We start from the raw sequence: 27,082 nt of genomic DNA on the forward strand, positions 1-27,082 counted from the left end.
ACTACAGGATCCTGCGTGGAAGAGTTTGAGGTCACCACATATGCAGGCCCCGACAAGTTGGAACCTGCTAATGATGATGTCATGGTTGAAGCTAGCGGATAAAGAAGAATATTCATAAGCATAATATTCTGCTGCTATCTACTTTTCTGCTGCTTCCTCCTCCTATTCTGCTGCTGGTGCTGCTGCTGTGGTGACTGACGCTTCATCTTGACTAACTGACTGATCTGAACAGAGATCGAGCAGCTGCTGAGTCCTCCTGATATACTATCCACCTATGTCGTCACGATGCCGTGTTCATATTGGCTGAATCGTGTGATCACATGACCTATCGAAGTGCCCTCTAGCGGGAACTCATGAACTAGATCAGTTCTTCGGTCTGCTGGATCGGAGGCAGTCATCTCTTGTGGGCTGGGAGCTTTTATGGTGCTTTTAGAAAAGGCAGACAGTTCCAACAATAGCAGATGTTTCCATCTTTAATGCAACTCGCTGCAACGCATTTATTTGCAGGACCGTATTCTTCCTCTTCATATGTTCGAGCATTAGTGTGCACTTCCATTCCACATGTATTAGGCTATGTGGGCAGTCTTCGACTGTATGCTTACAAACAACATAGCTGTTAAACTCATCCCGCTCAAACACCAATAACTCATCGATAGAACACGATGGTCACGAGGATGGGGGAGGGGGGGAGGGGAGCAGATGATCATAAACGGTATATACGGAGTATATGAATATGCTTAGACTGAAGTGAATTGACATCAACTGGACGTCTCTTCCGTTTTGGAAGAGTGAATGCTTCATGATGAATATCTTGGCAGTTTGCACATGCGCATGAGTATGTGCTGGTTACGATATGCATCCTGGCTCCATCCCTCTGCATTGCCGAAATCTGCTGAACAGAAGTCTTGTACTTATTCCTCCTACACTCCTCCATTATCATACTCATCCATACATGACATAGTGAACTGTGGCTACAGTCCTCCCTCGAATGTCTACATGTAATGCAACTGTTGACAGCTGCTCTATCCTCCACATTCATCTCGATGATTCAACTCATGACAACTCTTTGATAACGACAACTCAGCAAAGACTGAATGTGCACCATCTTGGATAACAGTACTCGCATCATTAGCTGACGTCAAGACAACATCCTCTGTGTACCAAGCCATGTGGTGGACACACTGGGTGCAGTCATCTTGAATAATGGTACTTGCGTCATGATCTGACGCCACAGTGGCGCTCTTTGGTGGCCATGATATGAACTAAGCCAGTTGCAGTCCAGACTCAGTGGCGAACACATCTGCTTGATATTGGTTAAAGGCAAGTCCATTTTTCCCTCCATTTTCCTAGGTGTGATACATTATCATGTTGTAATATGATATTCTCGCCATTTTCTGAAGGCGGAGGGAGGGGTGTTAGGTTAGTGGAGGTAGCCCAAGTGTAGTATCTTCCTGCCAAAATCCACCATCTTGGATGACGTAATGATGGAATTCTCTGGTGGCGATGATATCAACTAAGCCAGTTGGGCTCTAGAACTTGGAATTTGAAATTCGCGCAATTTTTCATGAGGGAAGGGAAGCGTGGCACTTTCAAGCCAAAATTGAAGCTTCCCACGAAAATCCGCTATCTTGAATGATGTCACTGCCACCATCTTGGATGACGTCATCGCAGCCATCTTGGATAACGATACTTTAGAATAGAACTGGCCTAACCCCAATACTCATGACCACCCAGAAACGGTACTGGGAAATCGGTTTACGTAATACGGTTTTGGGAGCCTCATATAAATGGGGTAAATGTCACTTACATCAAAACGGCACGCCCTCCATTAGAGGCAAAGATGGCGTGCGTAAGATTTACCGCGAACTAACGACATGGTACGGCTCTGTCGTCACTAAGCAAGGTGAATGTGGGAGAAAGTAGTATGTCGTCTCACTCCTCTTCAGTAGTAAACTCCCTGCGATGGACAACGCCTCTCATGTAATGTTTGAAAATGGAATTCTGAGCATTTCAGTAATGTAATCGAGCTGATCCAACGATCCTGTGACGAAAGGCGCAGATCCTTTTTCCATCTTCTCTGTCTCTTTACCAGTTCCACCTGGTAAAGATCCCATGGACAGTCTTCAAAAATCGGTAGAACAAGTTACTTATGTCACTTCCTTAGTCGATGAGTTACATGTTCTTACGGTTCTTACTGTGAATCTCAGCCTGGCATCTGCTTTTCCAACTATTTGTTTTATGTGGTCATTCCACTTGAGGTCCCTCTGGGTGGTTACTCCTTGTTATTTTACAGTAGATACTGTTTCCAGCAGATTTCTTATCAGTAGTATAGTTGTAGAGTAGTGGCTTTTTTTCCTATGTATGCACAATATTTTGCGTTTATTTACCTTCAGGGTCAACTTCCAGAGCCTGCAACGTTCACCAATCCTCTACAGGTCATTCTGCAAATAGATATTATTTTCTGGCGTTGCTACTTTGTTGTAGACAACGGCATGATCTGTGAACAGTTTTAAAGACCATCCGATGATTTCTACTAAATTATTTACATAAATTGTAAACAGCAACGGTCCTATCACACACCCTTAGGGTACTGCGGAAATTACCTTTACATCCGTCGATTTTGTTCCGTTAAGAGCGACGTGTTGAATTCTTTCTGTAAAGAAGTTTTTAATCCAGTCTTAAATCTGTTCCGATAGTCGATAAGCTCGTATTTTATCCACTAAACAGCAGTGCAGGACGGTGTCAAGAGCCTTCCTGAAGTCAAGGAACACGACATCAACTTGAACGCCGTTGTCTACAGCGCTATGAATCTCATGGAGGAACACAGCGATCTGAGTTTCGGGAGATCTCTGTTTGCGGAATCCATGTTGGTATGTACAGAGGAGATTTTCATTCCCCAAAAACGTCAGAGTTCTTGAGCAGATAACACATTCCATAGTTCTACAACAGATTGACGTGTACGATGTAGGGCTAGAATTGTGTGCATCTGTCCTACAGCCCATGTTGAAAATGGGGAATTAGCAGCATTTTTTTCTAGTCGCTAGGTACCCTCCGTTGTCCCAGTATTCCGCGTTGAAACAGTTTCGGAAATCCGAATTCAGTATTTCGGCCTTGTTTTATTTATCTTTCCTTTCGGTGCAGTGTGGTCTCTGAGTGAATGAAGCCGACTCACAAGCATCTGGAGAGGAGCGTCGCGCCGCGGCTACTGTTTGGAAGCGCCTTTTTGAATACACTTTTTGAGAATACTGACAGGCCGTGGAATAGGAGGAAAGAGGCTCGACAAGGATGGCCCCAAGAGGCACCGATGGGTGTTGCGCAACGACATCCACGGCATCACGAAGCCGGCGATCCACTGCCTGGCGCAAAGAGGCGGCGTGAAGCGCATCTCCGGTCTAATCAACGAGGAGGGCCATGGAGTGCTGAAGTTGTCCCTGGAGAACGAAATCCGCGACGCGGTCACCATACAGTACGCCAAGCGAAAAACGGTCACCGCCGTGGAATAGGCGTACGCCCTGAAGAGACAGGGCCGCACCCTGTACGGTGTCGGCGGTTATATGTTGGTGCTCTGTGGCTCTTCCACTACCAAACTGGCGGAGGTGGTGCTTTTGGCTGGAAAGAGGAGACAATTTCGAACAGCTTAGTGATTGTACCTAGGATGAAGACCTCATAGGGTTTTTACTCAGATCGGCTGACAAAATTTTACTTTCAAAGTTACTGAATGCTACTCTCGTCGTTCTCCTTAAGGGGGGTAGGAGGTTAAACCGTCCGACTTGGAGCAGGGGAGGAACCATAGGACTTTTTATTTTCTACTGTCTATACTTTTACAAATAAATTCTTAAGACTTTGTCTGCATGACCAGGAAGGATTCAGAATTCACACTCATAGCAGTGGAAGTGCAAAAACATAACAAAATAAATTTTTTTAGATATGAAATTTCATTTTTTCACTTATTGTTGCTTGCGTTTGTTGTTATAGGTACATTTTTCTTTAGAAGTAAGAGAGATTCCTTGATGAATTTTGCACAGCATACAAACCATACTTACAGGTGTATGAAACTCTAGAATTTTCCAAATCGATTAAAAACTGTGGTAAAAATTGAGATAATTAACTACAAAATTTGATTTATTTCTAAACATAAAGTTTAAAACGTAATAGCTCAGTCATTTTTTCATAAGTTAAATAGATTATAGAGTTTCAGACACCTGTAAGTATGGTTTGTATGCTGTGCAAAATTCATCGAACAGTCTCTCTTACTTATGAAGAAAAGTGTACCTATAGCAACAATAGCAGCCAATATTAGGTGAAAAAATGATGAAATTTCACACGTAAAAAATTATTTTGTTATGTTTTTCAACTTCCGCTGCTACGAGTGTGAATCCTGAATCCTTCCTGGTCATGCTGACAAAGTTTTATGAATTTTCTTGTAAAACTATAGACAGTGGAAATTAAAATGTCCTGTGGTGCCTCTCCTGCTCCAAGTCGGCCCGTTTGACGTCCTACCCCCCTTAAGCTCATTTTCGCTTCGTTAGGCGTTCGTTTGTCAGGAAGGTTTCGACTTCTCTAGAATCTGAAAGGAAACTCTCTTTGTTTACTTAGCAGTTTTCTAACGCCGCTATTACACCACAATGGTCTTCCTCATCTCTTAAGAACTTGCTCGGAACAGCTTTGTCTATGGCATATTGAGTGATGGTTTTGACTTTTTTTTTCTATTTGTGTCCCTTAGCTTCGTCCTCATCACTGAATATTTGATGCTGACTGCTCAGATACTCTGCAGTTTGTATCCTTTCGCTCTTGCTAAGCAAAATTATCTTTCTACCTTTCTTATGATTCTCTGTACAGTCCATACAATCTTAACGCCTACACAAATTGTGTAAATTATTGTGTTGATTAAGTTTATCCAATTTATTTCGTGCAGAAAGTCAGACTATAATAAGAAACACTTTTAGGTATATCAATAAGAGAGCAGAAACGTGGCGGCGCACATACTCGGACCGCGGCTGGCGTTCGGCGGCCGGTGACGGGTGGCAGATGGACTGTTGCCGTTGGCGAGTGGCTGCTTTAGGGCGAGGAAACTCTCGAGCATGAACCGTTCTGATCTTGACGCAACCACGAGCTCTTCCACACAACGGCCTGAAGCACAGGCTGCTTGTTCCACTTGTCACTGTAATGACAAAAGAGCAAGTGACGGAAGGACATCTACTTTGTCACCGTTTCCGTGGTTTTCCTAAATCACTTGAGAAGAATGCCAGGATGGTTTCTTTGCAAAGGTCACGGCCCATTTGCTTCCCCATGCTTTCCCTGTCCTAATAACTTCGTTGTTGATGGAACGTAGAACTTTAATCTTTGTTTCTCTCCATGTTAGTCTACATGTCGCTTTCAGTGTCTCTATAAGATTCTTTCAAGGCACTAAAACTTTTTGTCAACCATTCTCATGTTGATCTAAAGTTGAGAAATAACGCTATTCGTTTTGCCTTTTCTGAGATTCTTACTTCTACTTTAAGCTATTCTTTCACATGTAGTTACTGGGATTATTTTGATACAGCATTGTACGCTTCTACAATTGTCTTAATATCGTGTACAACAAGTTTAAATGAATGAAATGATATCGCACTAGTAATCGATGTATTTCCATTGTGCGGAAGTTTTCGAATTTTCAGTTGATTATTTCCCACTAAGATTCGAGATTGGAGTTACCACGATTCGTGTACTCGCAAGGCAATCCTTATATTCTCTATTCTGTTTGTCTTAGGTCACAAAATTAAGTGCGCTCACTCTGTTAATAATAAACTATCGATTGCAAATAGATGATATAAAGAAAGAGGCTCTCAGAGTTAACAATTGTAGCCAACGGATGTAAGTAATAGCGGGTGACGTATTTTCAGTCAAACATTATTATCTTTGCCAATCACGTGGACAAAGTTAAACAATTTGTATTAAACGGCGTTTAGTGACGAATGCATCCACTAAGCTGCGTAAGTAATTCGTTAATACTTTCTTTCAGTGAAGAGTCTTCAGAAAGATTTCTTTTACGAGACATTAGTGGAGCTGAAATGGCGCGTTCCAGTTGGCTCATGTTTTTCTAGCGGCAACGACAATTTTATCAGTAACGAAGCGTGCACAAAGCTAAGGAATCGGTTTAAACATTTCATTTATCACATGCAAACCGTAACAGATTATCTATTACGGTGTGTTTATTTCATGCTGTTCCTAAATTCTTGAGGCTTAGTGACCGATGATAATACGAAAGATATATTTTTTATATTGAAAGTGTCTCCGAATTGTATTCCATTGTTCCGCCATATTGTATCTGACTGGTTGGTTTGTCTCTTTTTTTTGTAGGCTTGCGTACATTTGTTATAAGTAGTAATGAATGTTGTTTTGAGTTAGTTCTTCCATTCTCAGTCAAGTCTTAAATGTCCGCATGTCGAAGTTCATATTTGAAAATAATAAGTTTCGTGTTTAGATAATGAACATTGTTTTTCTCTCAAGGGCACTTATCGAGTTTAGGGGGACAAAATTTTCGAAAATATTTTTTCTCACTTTTTGATCAGTTAGACTATGTTGATCTCGAAGATGTTATTTATTTACATCCCCGATGAAAACTTTTTAATATATCGAGAGAAAAATTTTTTTTAATGAAAATTTTTTTTTCTCATTTTTTGACCGGACCACGAATATGTTATTTACAAACGCCATTGAAGCTTTGAATCAAACCCATTTCACAATTTGATTTCAGTGTAACTCTGTTGGAGCATTTCAGACGAAATTCCGAAAGTTAATAAACTGTTGACAGAGCAGCAACTTGAGTTGCAAGGTGCTGGTAGCCATTATGGCGGTTTGCAGAACAGTCACCAATCGTTCTTACATTCAAATACCGTAATTCATGCCTTCATTATTATAGTTTAAAGCAAAATACGCACGGCTTTACTTATTGTAGATAATGGCCTTAGCGGTAAAGACAAGAACATTTATGAGGTTTACCGCAATTTATAGGATAAATGAGCTCATGGCGTGTTTCTTCGTGACTTGGGAAATAATGATAATAAATTTTTTTTTGTCATTCGGCTGTCGATGATAACAAGTGGAAAAGTTTTTCCTCATACTCTCCGCAATTTTTGTTACTGTATCTATTGTTAACATAAAAACGATAATAGCCTAATACAATTATATTTACGTTCAGAGCATTGCGGTACCATTCAGTTGTTTCGCTAGCTTTCGATGGCTGCCTTTCTCGATTCGATGGCAACGAAATAGGTCTAAACACAATCCAAATAAAGAAATGGTTCATTTAGTGTATATTTTGTTGCGTAGACCCCATTATGTGATATAACTCTTGGGGATACGAAACTAATCAAAATGAACATCACAAGCGGCCATTCACGATCAGCTAACGATTAACTGTAGGAAGTCATTTACCCTACTTTGCTACATACGTGGAAATGCTGTAAACGTAATATTCATTCATCTTCTTGCTTCTTTATTTAACATGAGGTGTCTGAGACAAGAAGATAAAGCATTTGTGATCACAACCCCCAGCGAGTCTTCTACGTATATTATATGCTTCCTTAACTCTACTTAGTCCCCATCTGTAGCTGAGTGGTGCCGGGCCGGTAGCTCAGCGTGTTTGGTCAGTGTGTTGGTTGGCCTCTGTAATAAACAACTGAGTGAAAGGATCAACAACGACGTTCACAACGAAATAAATAAATTTTTTTTAAAAAAGGCTACCACGGGGACGATCCAGGTTCGATTCCCGGTACTGCCAAGAATTCTTCCTTGACAGGAGCACTCGTTCGTAGTACACGCAGCCTTGTGATGCGATTGACGAGTAGCGGCTCCAAGATTTGGAAAGTCGGAAAAATGGCTACGAGAGTGGTGTACTGACCATATGCCACTCCATACCACGTACAGACGGCATACCTTGGGCTTTCAGGCCCGATATGAGGAACTCGTTAATTAACTCTTATTAAATCTTTTGGTACACATCTCCAGTATTCTAATGATGCATGTCCTGCAGTGCTTTCCATCGTGAGAAAATGCCTGCTCCTCTCTACTTTTCACTTTTTCTGAAAGCTCCTTGATAGTGGACATTCTCTCTAGATAGCTGTTTGAGTCAATTATGAGATGTATGGAAAAGGCAGTTGTATGTTGAAGATGTATGCGGTGGATAACTGTCTGTAACTGGACTCTATGCAGGGTCTCAATTGTCTTGTGGAGCATCCGGACTAAGCTTCTCTACTGTTTCCTGAAGCCAACTCAGTGAGCTTTCACGACAATTTCTAGAAATGCTGTCTATTTTCTTCTGTCTGTTTTCTGCTCCAGTCTCAGCCAATGTGGAGTTGTGCTTTGTCACTTATGGCCTCGTTATCTACAGAACATTCAAACATAGACCAATCTTCCCGCTACAGGTGTTCGAGACGGAGCATGAATACTTGTTTTATTTATGGTACTTAACATTTTTGCCCTTCTCAAATATGTTCATCAAGTCAGCTTACCATTATTGTGAGTAGAATATCACAGGAGCAATGTTTAGTCTCTATGTGACCATGATTGTAAACATTGTATGTGTCTGTTGGCAACTCTTTTTACATATGTGCATTCTAGAGCCCATTTTTTTTGGTAGGTTTGGAGGACAAATTTTTAATAAAAGCCAACAAGGATTTAGTAATTTTTCGCGTTATTCAAATATGAGAAATAATTTGGCAACGCATGTATTGAAAAGAAGTATACAGTTAATTTAATTATCGTTTTCTCTTACAATTATTGTTGCATTAATAAATTATACAACTATTGTTTGCATGAAGTGTTTGTATGGCAAGGTCTGTGTGTAGGAAAGGGCGGCAAAATTTTTTGCGCCACTGGATATTGAATCCAGATTTACCCTGTACTTCAGCCCTGAGGTGACAGACTGGCTAAAGTATTTTGGCTCCATGTTTACATTTGACACAAACTTTTAATTATATAATATATTTCCAAGTTACTATATTCTGGATTCACATGTGCGGGATTTTCTTTCAGCATAAGCTCACATTCCTTCTGTTGATGTCTTTGTCAACATTTGTGAAAGATCAAATGTCACACATCCAAGTGTGATAATGACACTGAAGACACATATATGTGAGCATACATATGTGATAGTCTCTCCCAAACAGCTATACCCTAATAATTGTTATTTATTAGCTGATATTCATTCTGATAGAAGTCTGTAGACTAAGAAATAATCCTGTTCTTTGAGAATTTCATTGTATGTGTAAAGATATCCATTATGTTGCTGTTGGTTATAGAAGAAATTTGGTTGTCTATAAGTATTTATTTCTGAGCATTCTATCCAGAGCTGGAAGTGTAATAATTCCTGTACAGTAGATGAGAAATAAAAATTACAAAAATTAAGGAAATGGCACAAGAGGAGTTAACATTTTCATTTTGAATTGTGACATGAATTACAGATTATTCTGTGCACACAAAATTTTATATCATAATTTGACTGTATGAGCCTAACATTACTGAGTGTTTGAGGTATTCATACGTATGCCTTACATGAACAGGAAGATAATAGTGCTGTGACAAAGAATATCATTCTTGTTTCAGCATAAAGTTGGGAGACTTATAGTACCCACTCAAAAACTGTTTATTTATTTTGAATAGGAATATGTAAAGTTTTTACTTGAGAATACTTATTGTAGTTATTAAATCTGTCAATGAGATGAGACATTTAGCATCTAACATATATATCTAAAAGTTATTTCAGTTTTCAGGTGTTTCAGCACCACCAACCCTTTCAAAGTGAGTCTTTGAAACAGGTCATAGCTGTTGCCATGCTAGAATAGCATTTGACCTTAAAGTCAGTGATGTAGGACAAATTTAACTATAGATAGTATATCAGGTGTACCTCCTAAGCCTATCAGGTGTGTTTTCTCTGATGTTTCTGCAGATGTTTGCAGTTTAGTTTTTGCAATGTGTAGCTAGAGTCAGCCCAAACAAATACTGCTCATCACGTCCTTCATGTAATGCTCAGTAAAGCATTGGTGTGTTTCCTATTACAAATAAAACTGTTTTTAAAGTGGAATTTTATGTTACAATTCAACAGAGTGGACACAATTAGTCTAGTGTGGTAATTGTTTTAGCAGTACATATTAACAGGAACAGTAAAACCAGTACTTGAGCGGTACTCCTGACCTGCGCTGACTGTCATCACCGCGCAGTTCCATGCTGCTCAGTCGCTGCTGTAGTACTGAATCTTCACGTTTTACTGTCCACCTTGGTACTTCTCACTAAAACAAATGTTGCACTAGACTAATTTGGTACTGTTCTACTGAACTGGTGCGTAAAATTCAACTTTAAAAATAGCTTTGTTAGTATTGGAAACCAGTTGTCACTGGGTGTTGCATGAAGGATATGATGAGCAGTATTTGTTTAGACTAACTCCAGCTACACAGTGAAAAAAGGAAATTCCAAATATCTGCCAAAAGACGTGAGAAAATGCACTTTATGACTGTTAGGAGGTGCACTCTGTTAGTAATTAAAGGATGTGAATGCTGCAACAGAAAACCTAAATGTGCAAGTCAATTATGCTGGCATAATATATTGTCTGTTACTCATTGTCCTTGCCAGACTTGTCTACCATGAACTAACAATGAACTACTACAGAAGGGCAGTGACAAATATTTTCTTATTGTTTTGACAGTAATTGTTTGAAATGAACAATGAAAATGCACTATCTGTTGTGTACTAACGAACACAAAGAGCCATATTTTCAATAACACCAACATCAAAGAGAGCAGCTGAGTGCATACTGAATTCAATTTTCATGTTGTTCTTAGTGTTCTCAAAGTCTATCCATATCACACCATATGTTAATGACTGAATTTTCAAAATTTTTAGTTACTTCTAACTTTATTACAGTGTTTGTTGTGTACCTATTAAAACTATTCTCTGATGATACTTCTTTCTCTAAGGTATCATCTAATGTACTGATTGCTCTGTATGAGCAGTCATGACAATTTAGCACTGATTCTCTGTGGTACAGTGTGCAACAATATACATTTAGCTACTGTAAGATCAAGCTAGTAGATGCAGAAAGATGGATGAAAAGTTCATGTATTTTATTGAGATACAATCTTAAAATAATTCACAGTTAAGCTATGAGAATTAATTGGTTTCTTTTAATATATGCAGATAGTAGTGTATCTATTTGGTCTCTTATTTTATTATTACATATACTTTAAGTCCAGTGTTGCTTTACCACCAGCTTTTCTTTCTTTTATTCCAATATACATATTTGGATGACGCACCTTCAACTGTGTAGATGCTGAGGTCAACGAGACCAAGTTTTTTATGGTTGTTTTGAGCTGATGAGAAACTGAAACTTATTGGCTGATCAGTAATTGACGCTTTCACTTGTGCTTATTAGATTATGTGTACAAATTATGCATAGAAACTGCACATTACACCATATGCAGTTATCAGATACAGCCACATCTTAGCTACATGGTTAATTCCAAAGCCAAACAAATGCCAACCAACTTATGTTGAGTGTGGAATACAGAACACCCAAATTTTGTGACCACTACTTTAACAGTTGCATATATTAAAAACTTAAGGAATGGCCATAGTCCTTAGAAAATCTGCTCAGTGTTCAAGCTGCATCAATTCAAATACAGATCTTGAGCTTTTGATGGCTATCTCCACCCTCATCATCAGGGTTAAAACGACTGACTGCTAGGGCTGGCATGGTTTTTCACTTACATAGCCATGACTGTAGTCTCAGGCACCAATCAGAGACTGCGAACATGATGTGTGTGTGGAAGGTGAGTTGGACAGGTCATAGCAGCTATGACCTGACTTGGGACCGAGTTATGTGAGACAGAATGAGGACCTGACGCCACATTTGAAACTCTTGCTCCCATCTCCCAACAAGCTTCAAGCAACCATCATTGCTTCCTTTTGACGTCCACAGTCCACCCCAATGCCCTACTGGGTGGGGTCTCTGTTAAAAATGTTGCTGTTCATTCAAATCTCAGTCTTTTCTTTTCTAACAGAAGCCCAATATGTTGACACATGAGCCAAGACTCTCATGTTTTCAAATGTTATTTGGTGTCCGTTTTCCAGGCAATGCTTACATGTGGCCAACTTGTCAATCTGCCTGTGTTTAGTATGTCACTTGTGCTTGGAACAACGCTCTGCAACTCTGTCAATCGTCTGACCTATATAGATGTTGCACACTTTCATTTGTCAGTGCCATTTTTCCATGGCAACATTGCATTTCTGGACATATGTTCATAGAATCTTTTTTCCTCAATTTCCAGTCAGTAATCCATCCATAGACTTTGTCAGTTTTATTAATGTTCTCCCTGTATACTGTGAGAAAGGATATATAGTGCAGAAATAATTTGTGTACTGTTTTAAATGCCCTGCTAGCATAGTAAAAGTGGCTGCGGGAAAGAAAACAAAGCCACAATTTCACAGCAGAGCACAGCATAGAATTTTCTTTCTCAAAGTCAATACTAAGAAAAAAGCTTTACATTGTTGTTTAAAAAATATGTAACTTATAACCACCTGAATGTTTTTCAGAGAACTGTTTAAAAATTTTAAGTAAATTGATGAAGAACTCTTCCAGACTTTTGCAAACAAAGTTTCCCAATTTTTATATGTAGCCTATGTTTGTCTGAGTGTATTGCAGTGACATGTAAAAATTTGAAGTAAATCGGTCAAGAACCTTTTGAGATTTTTGAGAACAATGTTTACCATTTATATATTACATATGTATTTGTATATTATATATATCAAAAATATGATAGCCTACGTCTTTCTTAATATTCATTATGGTACTGTAAAATACATGGTTTGTGAAATACAGAGTTCTCAAAAATACCAGCCACAAAATGCAACCTTCAGCAACTTGAATTGTTTGTTCATTGAGGTTTTGTGGCCTTTCATGTGAAAAATTGTTCATGCCATCAACATTATTTCAGTTGAACCAGTTACTAAAAATAATGAGGAGAGTGAATGACGGGATGCAACCAAAGATAAAGTGTCCACTGCCGTAACAACCTTGCTGATGAACAGGCCCTAGTTTTTACCCCCCTTACTCACCACCCACATTGTGCTGCTGCACAAGAAAATCATCACTACATAGTTGTAAAACACGGTGGGAAGTTATATCCTGGGCACAAGCTTTCCACTCTTGATGAGACAGGTGAAGCACCAGTATGAACCATGAGCAAAGTAGAAGAATTATAGGCATAGTCAAATCCTTCTGATATTTGATTTTATAAGGCACATGAGATTGCTCATCATAAGGATCCATCATGAGATGTCTTTGTTGCTGATCTGAAGCAATGAATTTCCTTGTTCTGGCCCCTTACTTTTATGTATGTGTTCGTGTTTTCTTTTTTTTGTTATTATTATTATAAGAAACATTTGATGTGTTTTTGACATTTTTATGTGAAAGTTTGTTTTTTGAAGTGTTGTGTGTTAAAATTGACAATTTGTAGCAGGTAAAATATGTCGGTTCCATTAAAGGCATTACAACAGTGTGACACTTCCACTATGGATAGGTTTATACGTAAACTGAGGAGTGTCACATTTTTGTAAGACTTTCACTCCCAACACAGTGACACAAAACAAATTCCCCATCCCCATCTATAAGACGTAGATATCTTGAAAAGATGAAATTCTAAAGAAGAGATTTATAACTGTGTTGGGTAAAATTCTTAGCCTTCCATGTGAAATATTGAGGTGTATATTTTATCCATTGTCCAAAGCAATTTTTCCCAAAAACGTCAGTTGCTTGACATAGGTATTCTGTGTGAATCATGTGGTATTAATAGTTTCTGTAACTTGTGAAATGAACTACATTTCATGATATGAGGAGTATTCATACGTATCAGTACTATACTTACACATTTCAGGTCAGTCACAGTTGCTGCGTGAGATACTGCTCTTCATAATTCAGTACTCTAAGACAAATTTAACTCTGAAATGCTATATTGACATTATGTTGAAGTATGTAAATTACGCCCATTGTAATTAGTGATGCACTATCTTGTCTCTTTTGTACTGAAGGAGATAAAGGGTGGCGTTGTTGGTTATGCAAAAATGAAAATATTTAACTAACTACAACTTCAGCCAGATTTTAATACATTTGCAATTTTTCCCAAAAGTTATATGGCATTGCACTTAGGGTCCATTATTCCTGAGAATAGTATATAAATTTCATAATTTTCATACAATTTATAAGACAGGAATTTTCCATAGCTTTTTATGTGACTGTATAGTTGAAGTGTGGGCATATTTGTCTGTGAGAGATGATGTATGTATCCAAGAATAATATAGTTGTGCTTTATAATCTTCCAGGGAACACTAGGATCTGTAAAAGAACATAAAAAGAGCAAAACAATATATAGATGACATCTACAGGGATTGAAATTCACTTTCATTTCACTTAAAAGTTCAAATACATTGTTATAGTGCCTACACATAGTCATAGTCTTTTTATTCTATGGGTATGGATTTGTGAAGTTTTGCCTCTTATTTACCATTGTATCACATAATACATTTTCAATTAACGCAGTTACCTTCAGATTGTTGGGACGGTTACTCTTAACTTTAAACTCATAATTTCAGTTTTGTGGTTGGTACTCACCCATGACACAGTCACAGTGCAAAATTGCAGGGGGTTGTGACAGGTGATATGTTAAGGCTGCTGTACACGGGGCCAGATGTGGTAGACAGTTCTGGCGATCAGAAGTGGACACCACCAGTTTTGCCAGCCAGTAAGCTTACACACGAAGCCAATAATGGCTTCCAATATTTTCTCATCTGTGGCTACCAGTGTGTCATCACAGGTGGTAGAGTAAACATTGTTAAGTGTTTCTTGGTGAAAAATATGGAATGTGACAGTGATAGTGAGTTTGAGGAGGCTTTTAACGAAGTGGTGAATAAAATTGTTGTAACTTTAAGTGAGGAGGCGAAAACCATTTTAAATCAACATAGAGTGTGGGTAAAAGCCTGGGTAGGTCGAAGGTAAACCTTTGGAGTGTCATCCACTTTGTTTCTTGAACTGTCAGTGGAAGGTCCTTTAGAATACAAGAGACAATTAAGAATGACTTTTGAACAATTTAATGAGCTTTTGAGCGTAATTGAACCACAGGTAGCCAAGAGATGCTATTATGAGAAATGCAATAACCCCCAAACAGAAACTATAGGTTGCACTGCGGTATTTAGCAACTGACGATAGTTTTCAGTCTCTAGCATTATTATTTCGCATACCAGCCACCACAATTTCAAGATTCATTCCTGAAGTTCTCCAGTCAATCATAAGTGGATTGCAACACTATTTAAAGGTGAGTTTTACTGGTTGATTATTGTATAATTTGATAAAAGTAGAATTTTAGAAAGTCGTCTAGGCATACCTTTTATTAATTATGTAATTATTTTAACTGATTATTTTATCAGTATTATTTAGAAACAAAAAAATCTTTATACATAATCTACTATTACTATACTTTGTCAAGGCAAATAAAAAGTTCATCCATTTTTCCTAAGGTATTATAATTGACCCAAAACTTTTTACAAATGAAACATTACTTTATACAAGCATTAACTCAGTCTTTATTTCTGGAGAAATTACTGAAGTTTTCTGTATAGCATATCATCATCTGTGACTAGGTCTGTGTCCAAATGGAAAGGTCTTCCTCTTCATCTGACACATGAGAAGAAGTACTTCCATATGGTGATGCAGAAGTAACTAGTGAATCTGGCGGCAAGTATTTTAGCTTCTCATTGGTGATAAGGCTCTGGAACGTTTCTTGCAAGATTGCAGAGCTTCTGGCAGGAAGTGTTCTCAATTGGCCAGTAATATGTTGGCCAAACAGTTCATACTTATCCACAACTGTTTTTGAAGATGATGGTCTATCTATTGCAACTTTTTGTAATTTGTTAATTGCACTTTCAACTTTGGAAAGTTTTGAAATGCGTCTTTTCTTTGCACCTGGCATCACAAATTGGTTCTCTTGCACTGACGTTCCAGTTGCTTTTACTGTGCTCATCAGTATTTTCTTCTTCATTTTCTTGAGGCTCAGTAAGGACACTAATGAGTTCCTGTTGTCCATCATCACATTCTTCAGTGGGGCTTTTATGAAAAATACAAATGTAACATTACAGAAATTTTCCGATGATTTGCAAATTTAAATAGTATATTGTTTGGTTTTGACATAGACTAACAAATCAATTAATTATATTTTAATGTTCATTTTTTTTTTTTTTTTTTTTTTTTGAAGGTACCTCAAACTTTGGAAGAGTGGAGACATATACAAAATTGTTTTGATGTCAAATGGAATTTTCCATCCTGTTGTGGCGCATTGGATGGTAAACACATAGCTATCAAACGTCCACCTGGAAGTTGTGCAGAATTTTACAACTACAAAAGGGGTTACAGCATAATACTGTTGGCTTTTGTTGACGCTGATTGTAAATTCATTTATGTAGATGTGGGAACAAATGGAGGGGCTAATGATGGAAGTCTGTTTAGGCTGTCTACTCTGAAAACAGCCATTGACAAAAATAGCCTGAATTTGCCTCAGGAATACATTATTGTAGCAGATGACGCATTTCCCCTGTATACAAATTTGATGAAACCATTCTCAAGAAGAAACTTGTCCTTAGAAGAACACATATTCAACTACTGGTTATCAAGAGCACAAAGAGTTGTTGAGAATGCTTTCGGCATACTAGCAGCTAGATTTAGAATATTTCGTAAAGACAGTTGATGCAATTGTGCAAGCTGCATGTACGATTCACAAATGGTTACGTACAGTATTGCCAGGTTTGTACTTTGAAATGGGATGGGCTCATTATGAAGACACAGAAACAGGAGTGCTGCATCCAGGACTATGGCTCACACCTGGAATGGAGCTACCAACCATAAGCAGTGTTCGTACAGCAAATGCCTACTCAAAGCAAGCATCAGAAAAGAGGAATAAGATGGCTGCTTACTTCAACAAAGAAGGTCAAGCCCCTTGGCAAATGAAGGCCATCGGAATGTAAATATGGTGGAAGATGTTAAGTAACTAAAACTTCTGATTTTACCTACTTTTGTACAATGACTTAGCTCTTTTACTCTTACAAAATTAGAATTTTAATTATTTCTAATAAACAGTTCAATCTCAAGGTATAGAAGCTTGTAAATACCTTTTAGTAAATAATCAATAAAAAAATAGTTATCAAATTATTTAAAAAATTGTTTCATTTTACCGTTGAAAGTTTTTGCTTACATTGTAAAATACAATTAAACATTTCCATGTATTAACAATTCTAAAATTCTAAAAAGCCGATTTTTAGCTATTTTTATATGTAGTAATTTTCAAGCCATGTACTTAGAATAGAAGATGTTAACTTACCAAATTTGATTGAGAGTCTTGAGTTACAACGACGCTGTTTAGAAACATGTCAGCCATTTTGAACCAAGATAGCTTCAGTGTATAAACATCATTAGCCCCAGCTCCGCTTCTTTTTGACAAGGTAACTTTTAGTAACTTACTTCTATATGTTGTGTTGATAGTCTTTATTCTAGCTCTCAAAAACGCAACATCGGGAACAACTACATCCTGACTTTCAAGGTCTTCTTTCAGTTTCAAAATACTACTTTCCCTTTTTGGTTTGTTGGAGTAATCTTCATGGTAAATATTCCACAATAGTTCATAGTTTTGGAATGTTTCTAAAAATGTTTCAATATTATCAGGCCCCCACTTCACGTTCTTCTTAGTATCTCTCTTTGCTTTTGAACAAGACATATCAAGTCACTACACGACAGCACAGCACAACTGCTTGATCTAGGCTCAAAAACAACGGCACAGTTCCTCTCACGACGGCTGAATCAGCTCTACTGGCGGCCGCTACATTTAAGAACTGTCCAATAATAGTTGCCGGTAGATCACGTGACCTGCTACTGGCCGCCTCATTGGCCACTAAAATCAAACGTGTTTGACTTTACTGGCCACCACTCGCTAATGGCCGTGGAAGGCGCCAGTACCCCAATACACAAGGCCAGTAGCACCATAATTGATGGCGGCCAGTACTGGCCAGTTATAGCGGACGCCACTACTGGCCCTGTGTACAGCAGCCTTTAGAATAACATTTTATTGTGAAAGGCAGTGGTGTGAGATAGGTTCAAGCTACTGAAAATGGATTACTTGCTAGTATCATCTATTTATCAGAGGGTTGATTTACAGTGTGAAAAGCTTTCATGTATTTATAACTATTGAATTAGTACATTGTCTCTCAGTATGAATCACCACCATACGTCTAGCTTATTGTATAATTACGCAGTAATATAGATGTGCAATAACAGTCATTTTTCTTCTTGTTTTTAGTGGAGTTATTATTCCAGTTGACGAATTTTACAGGTATTTCAATGCACTGAGACCAATGTACTCCAGAACACAAGGTGGTATGCAGATAGTATATTGTGGCAGTTGGCTGCAGCCATAAAAAGATGAGAAATTAGACTGTTTGATGAGAGAGGAATGGTGTGGGGGAATAAGCCCGTCCTCCCTTCCAAAGGGCTTCCATCGTACATCTGCATTCTATGCTTCCACTAAAGCAGAACCGACATAATTATCATAGGGGTCGCTGATTACTTTTCTTGTGAGAGTCTCATTTGAATCACTTTATGCACCAGGATTAGTCCCTCCATTCATTGAAAAATAAGTAAAGAAAGCAAACAACCCACAACATGGAACACACAAAGCATTTGATAGTGGCTACAGCATAGTCGTTTCCTGCAGCTGACAGTCGTAGTTCAGGCCTGACCTCTACCAGTATCTTAAGCAACGATAGTTCAAAACGCTCCCCACCTAAAACTTCCATGATATAGTGTGAGCATAATACATATTTAACAGTGCAGGCATTAAATGGGGTTGCTGTGCACACACTGAACCAGATTTAGATGTTGTTCTCAGTTTTCCCAACAGTCCAGCCATGTTGCATTGGTATTTGTGATTTTAACATTTAGGTTATTACAATATTCTAAGCATGATACATATTCAATCCTCTGTTGGGTGTTTCGCAGCATATACAGCACTAATTTTAGTTTTGTGTGTGTCCACTGTCTGGTGATAGTAGGAGTTTTCTATGGTACCTAGTATGCTATTGTCATCATAGATGAGGAGTGTGTGACCTCATTTGAAACCACAGGTATCTATTGTTTAGTTACAACATCTTTATTAACTTCAGTTCAGTCTTTGTGGTGCGTTTGCTACTAAATGACTAATCATGTAAGTATTTTTGAACTTTATGTGCTTATTATTTGTTACACGTATTTTCTGTATTTATTCTTATTTATGGTTATGATTGGTTGTCATATAGGTACATTTATTTTGAGATACAGTGATATTTTAAGAGATCATGAAGACACCCTATGAATACTAGTGGAAATTTCAGAAGATGAGTTGATGTGTGATGATTGTGGTGATGATCTTGATATGGAAGAGGGTATTGAATCTGATAAGCATGATAGTGAATATGAACAGCCACAGGTGCCAGATGAGAGTCAGAAAACTGCCACACATGAAGTTACAGCAGGTAACTACAAATTTTATATTGCAAGAGTCAATGAAACTCTTTGGATTAGTCAGCTCCTATCTGCAGGAAAGTAAGTGCTAAAAACATTATTAGAATTTTACCAAGGCCAAAAAGGACTGTCAAAAATGCACTTAAACATTTAGATGTGATTTACTTGTCCATCAATTTGTATCTCATACTAACAGATGGATTTGAAAAAAAATATAGCAATACCAACTATTTTTCAGCTTGCAATTGTAAATAAACTACAGTAGGAGAAATTCATGCACTTTGTGTTGTGTTGTTTTTAATTGGCATAAAGAAACGATATCATGCAAATTGCTCTAAACTGTGAGCATCCAATGGCACTGGTATGACTATCTTATTATCACTTTTCAGTTACAAATGTTTCCATTTTCTTCTTGAAGCAATTAGGTTTCGCAATATAGAAACTAGGACTGAACAAAAATCTCTTCATCAGTTTCATCAAACATTTGTAAGTAACTGTATTAACGTCAGCATGTTTGATGAAATGTTGCAGGCTTTTAGAGGCCATTGTACTTAGATACACTACATTCCAAATAATGTATAAAATGCATGTTTGACCATCAGCTGTTTTTATTTTAAACCCAAATATCGACTGGTTTCAGTCATGAGCCATGGTCACAGATAAGAGTTAAAATGGCTTAAGCCACAATATTACATTTGTCATTACTTAAATAAAGTGTGCAGCATTTCCTGAATATCAATATACAACACAGGACTTTTAGATGCAAACATACTAATACCAAGTGTACACAAAGTGGTTTATTAATGTGCTGTGAACAATCTACACTGTATGTTATGCTATCAATTATGAAATATTTCCTGTGCTCCTTTATATTTTCATGAGAGATCTTATCGTTCCTCAGTTGAAGGAATCATGATGCTCAATACCGTTTTGTCTTGTTGTATACACAGAAATGCTATGCAATAAGGTTAAAAACACAGAAAAGTGACAGAGAGACAAAAAATTGTCATTCCAATTTGTATAACTTGTATTGAGGTGCACTGATATAGTAAAAGCCATGTACTGTGGTGTATAAAAGCAAAACTCCATTCAAACAGGCCTTGGAGGCCCACTGGTACCAACTGACTGCTGTGTCATCCTCAGTCTATAAATGTTACTAAAGATGAAAATGTAGGTGTAAGTGGTCAGCACGATGCTTCCCCATCAGTTATCAGGTTATGAGACTGGAGCCTGTTGGTCTCAATCAGAGCTCGACAGACTCGAGCAATCACCTATCCATCCGGTGGCCAAGGTACACGACATTAAACATTGGTGATCTGACAGGACCAGGTGTTCCCACTGTAGCAGGGCCACTGGCACACTGTGGTATGCAGTTGACTTCTTTAATGGATCTAGCCAGGAGTCTATAGCTTGGGTTTGCAAGTTAGTAGACTCTTTTGTAATCCAGTTTGGTTGTGCAATCAAGTTTTGACTACCTTTTATTTTGTTATGTTAGGACTGTAGGATAACACACCTTGTAAGGAAAATATTATTGATGCTGTGTTCAATGACAACAAGTATTTTTGTTTGTTTTCTACACTGATAAAACAAATCTTATTGCCTCAAAGACAGCAACTGAATAATTGATGTAGCTACAAGTACAATGTTAGTTGCGAATATCATGTACATGATAAGCTTGCACTGCGGAAAAGCAAGGCATAAGTTACATTTGAAAATAGTGCATTAGATGTTGTGCACTTCTCAAATACTTCACCAGGAACATTACACGAGTAATCCCAAAAGCCAGTTGTTGCCAGCTGACATGGAGCATATTACCTGATTAATTTTGAATACAAAACAATAAAAATATTATCATTATATGTTCGCATCCTGCAGAGCTTGAAAACCCTTACAGTGCATTTCTTTTTCATGGAGCAGACAACTGTGAGATTTGCAAATCACTTTAAAATACATTGGCTGTTGCAATCTGAATTATTGTTTGAGAATTGTGGAAAATGATTAGCAGTAAAACAAAGTGACTTTTTTCATCCGTTGTAAGATCTGAGTGTATAACATCCTCCTGCTACAGTAATGTTTAATATTGCATGACAGGTACTAAAAGGCTTACCGTTGCTAAGTTAAGTTTGATACACAGTTGTTATGATATGAGATTTATCTAACAAGAAGGAATAGTATGAGAATTAAATAAGTTGACTATTAAAATATAGTCTTTAAGATGCTAATTTTAATGAAGGGGAAATTTGAGAGCCACACTCACTGTGTCCTTTCTGTGTATGGTTCTGTATTTGCATAGTAATTTGTGCTTTTTGGTCATAAGACTACAGCATAATGTTAACAAGTGCATCAGTAAAGGGGTGCTGCTTATGGGATAGTACATGTACTAGGGAACATCTCTTATGTTTCCCTGATGGCACATTGATATGTGTTTACAGGTAATGACATCATTCCCAATAAATCCTACAAGTTGTAGAACAATGTGCATGCCAGGGCCTTTGTCAGAACTACCCTTTAACACAGAAGTTAATTGTTTGAAGTATGTAACCTGAGTCATGCCCAAAGGTTATATGTTTTTGCCTTATAATATGATACACAATATTTAGCAGCTGTATATAAACATTTGACGAAACAGCTGAACAATACCTCTAAGAAGTGTTTCCCAAATGTGGAAAATGACATCATACGAAAGAAGCAGGTTAACTGCAAGATCATTTTAGGAGTCCATATGTGTACATTACTTCCATAGGGAATGAATTCACTTTCATATCAGCTGAAAGTTCAAATAGTTTCTTATAGCATCCACACAAAATCATAGTGTCTTTATTCTTTGGATATGGATCTGCAAGGTTATGCCTCTGGTTGAAATTGCTGACTACCACATAATATGCTTTTAATTAACACAAATACCACAAAATTGTCTGCAATGTCTCTCTTACCTCATGCCTATGATTTCAGTTTCGTTGTTGGCAGTTACCCAAAAGGAACTCATAGTGCAACATTATTGTGGGGTTTTAACTGTTAACTTTTTAGAATAAAATTTGGATGTGAAAGTCAGTGGGGTGAGGTAGTTTCAAGCTGCTGGACATAGATTATTTGTTGGTGTCATGTTGTTGTTGTTGAGGTCTTCAGTCCTGAGACTGGTTTGATGCAGCTCTCCATGCTACTCTATCCTGTGCAAGATTCTTCATCTCCCAGTACCTACTGCAACCTACATCCTTCTGAATCTGCTTAGTGTATTCTTCTCTTGGTCTCCCTCTACGATTTTTACCCTCCACGCTGCCCTCCAATACTAAATTGGTGATCCCTTGATGCCTCAGACCATGTCCTACCAACCGATCCCTTCTTCTAGTCAGGTTCTGCCCCAAACTTCCCTTCTCCCCAATCCTATTCAGTACTTCCCCATTACTTATGTGATCTACCCATCTAATCTTCAGCATTCTTCTGTAGCACCACATTTCAAAAGCTTCTATTCTCATCTTGTCCAAACTATTTATCATCCATGTTTCACTTCCATACATGGGTACACTCCATACAAATACTTTCAAAAATGACTTCCTGACACTTAAATCTACACTCGATGTTAACAAATTTCTCTTCTACAGAAACGCATTCCTTGCCATTACCAGTCTACATTTTATATCCTCTCTACTTCGACCATCATCAGTTATTTTGCTCCCCAAATAGCAAAACTCCTTTACTACTTTAAGTGTCTCATTTCCTAATCTAATTCCCTCAGCATCACCCATCTTAATTCGACTACATTCCATTATCCTCGTTTTGCTTCTGTTAATGTTCATCTTATATCCTCCTTTCAAGACACTATCCATTCCGTTCAACTGCTCTTCCAAGTCCTTTGCTGTCTCTGACGGAATTACAATGTCATCTACCAACCTCAAAGTTTTTATTTCTTCTCCACGGATTTTAATACCTAATCCGAATTTTTCTATTGTTTCCGTCGCTGCTTGCTCAATATACAGATTGAATAACATCAGGGACAGGCTACAACCCTGTCTCACTCCCTTCCCAACCACTGCTTCTCTTTCATGCCCCTCGACTCTTATAACTGCCATCTGGTTTCTGTACAAATTGTAAATAGACTTTCACTCCCTGTATTTTACCCCTGCCACCATCAGAATTTGAAAGAGAGTATTCCAGTCAACATTGTCAAAAGCTTTCTCTAAGTCTACAAATGCTAGAAACGTAGGTTTGCCCTTCCTTAATCTAGCTTCCAAGATAAGTCGTAGGGTCAGTATTGCCTCATGTGTTCCAACATTTCTACGGAATCCAAACTGATCTCCCCCGAGGTCGGCTTCTACTGGTTTTTCCATTCGTCTGTAAAGAATTCGCATTAGTATTTTGCAGCTGTGACTTATTAAACTGATAGTTCGGTAATTTTCACATCTGTCGACACCTGCTTTCTTTGGGATTGGAATTATTATATTCTTCTTGAAGTGTGAGGGTATTTCGCCTGTCTCATACATCTTGCTCACCAGATGGTAGAGTTTTGTCAGGACTGGCTCTCCCAAGGCTGTCAGTAGTTCTAATGGAATGTTGTCTACACTCGGGGCCTTGTTTTGACTCAGGTCTTTCAGTGCTCTGTCATACTCTTCATGCAGTATTATGTCTCCCATTTCATCTTCATCTACGTCTTCCTCCATTTCCATAATATTGTCCTCAAGTACATCGCCCTTGTATAGACCCTCTATATGCTCCTTCCACCTTTCTGTTTTCCTTTCTTTGCTTGGAACTGAGTTTCCATCAAAGCTCTTGATATTCATGCAAGTGGTTTTCCTTTCTCCAAAGGTGTCTCTAATTTTCTTGTAGGCAGTATCTATCTTACCCCTCATGACATAAGCCTCTACATACTTACATTTGTCCTGTAGCCATCCCTGCTTAGCTACATTGCACTTCCGGTCGATATCATTCTTGAGACGTTTGTACTCCTTTTTGCCTGCTTCATTTACTGCATTTTTTTATTTTCTCCTTTCATCAATGAAATTCAATATTTCTTCTGTTACCCAAGGATTTCTACTAGCCCTCATCTTTTTACCTATTTGATCCTCTGCTGCCTTCACTAATTCATCCCTCAAAGCTACCCATTCATCTTCTACTGTATTTCTTTCCCCATTCCTGTCAATTGTTCCCTTATGCTCTCCCAGAAACTCTGTACAACCTCTGGTTCTTTCAGTTTATCCAGGTCCCATCTCCTTAAATTCCCACCTTTTTGCGGTTTCTTCAGTTTTAATCTACAATTCATAACCAATAGATTGTGGTCAGAGTCCACATCTGCCCCTGGAAATGTCTCACAATTTAAAACCTGGTTCCTAAATCTGTGTCTTACCATTATATAATCTATCTGATACCTTTTAGTATCTCCAGGGTTCTTCCATATATACAACCTTCTTTCATGATTCTTGAACCAAGTGTTAGCTATGATTAAGTTATGCTCTGGGCAAAATTCTACCAGGAGGCTTCCGCTTTCATTTCTTATCCCCAATCCATATTCATCTACTATGTTTCCTTCTCTCCCCTTTCCTACTCTCGAATTCCAGTCACCCATGACTATTATATTTTCATCTCCCTTCACTACCTGAATAATATCTTTTATCTCCTCATACATTTCATCAATTTCTTCGTCATCTGCAGAGGCAGTTGGCATATAAACTTGCACTACTGTAGTACGTATGGGCTTCATGTCTATCTTGGCCACAATAATGCATTCACTATGCTGTTTGTAGTAGCTTACCCATACTCCTATTTTTTTATTCATTATTAAACCTACTCCTGCATTACCCCTATTTGATTTTGTATTTATAACCCTGTATTCACCTGACCAAAAGTCTTGTGCCTCCTTCCACCGAACTTCACTAATTCCTACTATATCTAACTTTAACCTATCCATTTCCCTTTTTAAATTTTCTAACCTACCTGCCCGATTAAGGGATCTGACATTCCACGCTCTGATCCGTAGAACACCAGTTTTCTTTCTCCTGATAATGACGTCCTCTTGAGTAGTCCCCGCTCGGAGATCCGAGTGGGGGACTATTTTACCTCCGGAATATTTTACCCAAGAAGACACCATCATCATTTAATCATACAGTAAAGCTGCATGCCCTCGGGAAAAATTATGGCTGAAGTTTCCCCTTGCTTTCAGCAGTTCGCAGTACCAGAACAGCAAGGCCATTTTGGTTAGTGTTACAAGGCCAAATCAGTAAATCATCCAGACTGTTCACACTGCAACTACTGAAAAGGCTGCTGCCCCTCTTCAGGAACCACACGTTCATCTGGCCTCTCAACAGATACCCCGCTGTTGTGGTTGCACTTACAGTACGGCTATCTGTATCGTTGTGGCACGCAGGACTCCCCACAAAAGGCGAGGTCCGTAGTTCATGGGGGGATATATTTCCTGTGAATGTAATTATACATACAAACTCGTATAATATTCCCATACTCTGTAACAGTAGGACATAAAATCAATGACAAATAAAACTAGTCCATTTACAACAGACCATGTGACACTTGTACTTGCAAAAGTTCTTTTATAGCTACGCAGTGTTCTCTACAAGATTACACAGTAAATGGTGTTATTCTTGGATATGCACTACACATCTAACTAATGAATGACACCTCACTTCAGCTACACAAAGATATTTTAAAACCTATGCAAAACTTCCATCTCTTCACATCTACATTTCAAGGTATTGATTGTAACTGATCAGAAACATACAGATATATTTCTTGTAAGTGCAGTATTTTTCATCTCAAAAACTGCAATGCACTTCACAACTAACGGAAACTACTAATGTCACATGACTCTAATGACATACCTACCTCAAACAGTTGCCTTCTATAGGAACAGGTACTTTCGACGAATGACCTGGTGTGTACCTTATACTACAGATATGATGATCTATTGGGAATGACATCATTAGCTGTAAACAGAAATCAGTTTACAATTACCAAATCATATGAGAAAGTTCTTACTGCATGTCCTATCCTACAAGAAGCTCTCTTCACTCACACGCTAAATAAATTATCTTTTACTGTTATGACAGGAAAACAGAATTTACTATAGAAACAGAGATACTTACACAGCATGGACACTATAGGAATGGAACTAAAATTGCCATTTACATTAAAATGACCATCTACTGAAAGAAATCATCTTCTTTAATGGCTATTTTTTAATAAAGAACATATTTAATTCTCAATCACATCGTTTTTGCAGAAGATGCAGTCATTTATTATCTAGTAAACTGATCACATGATCTAAACAAATCCCAAAACAATATAGAAAAGATGTAATTTACACATATGAATGCCTAAAATACTGCTGCACATCATGATAGTAGGCTCATCACAGCAAATGATTGTATAAAATTAGTTCATTAGCAACAATGTGAAACTCTGGATTGATGTACAGCATACTGTGGGACACTTCTTGTTGCAAATCTTCTTTTATAGTTAGTCAGTGTTGTACATAAGAGTACAAAGCACAAGGATTAATTCCTGGAAATG

The sequence above is a fragment of the Schistocerca piceifrons genome, chromosome X (assembly GCF_021461385.2).
Source record: "Schistocerca piceifrons isolate TAMUIC-IGC-003096 chromosome X, iqSchPice1.1, whole genome shotgun sequence".
Taxonomy (NCBI): domain Eukaryota; kingdom Metazoa; phylum Arthropoda; class Insecta; order Orthoptera; family Acrididae; genus Schistocerca; species Schistocerca piceifrons.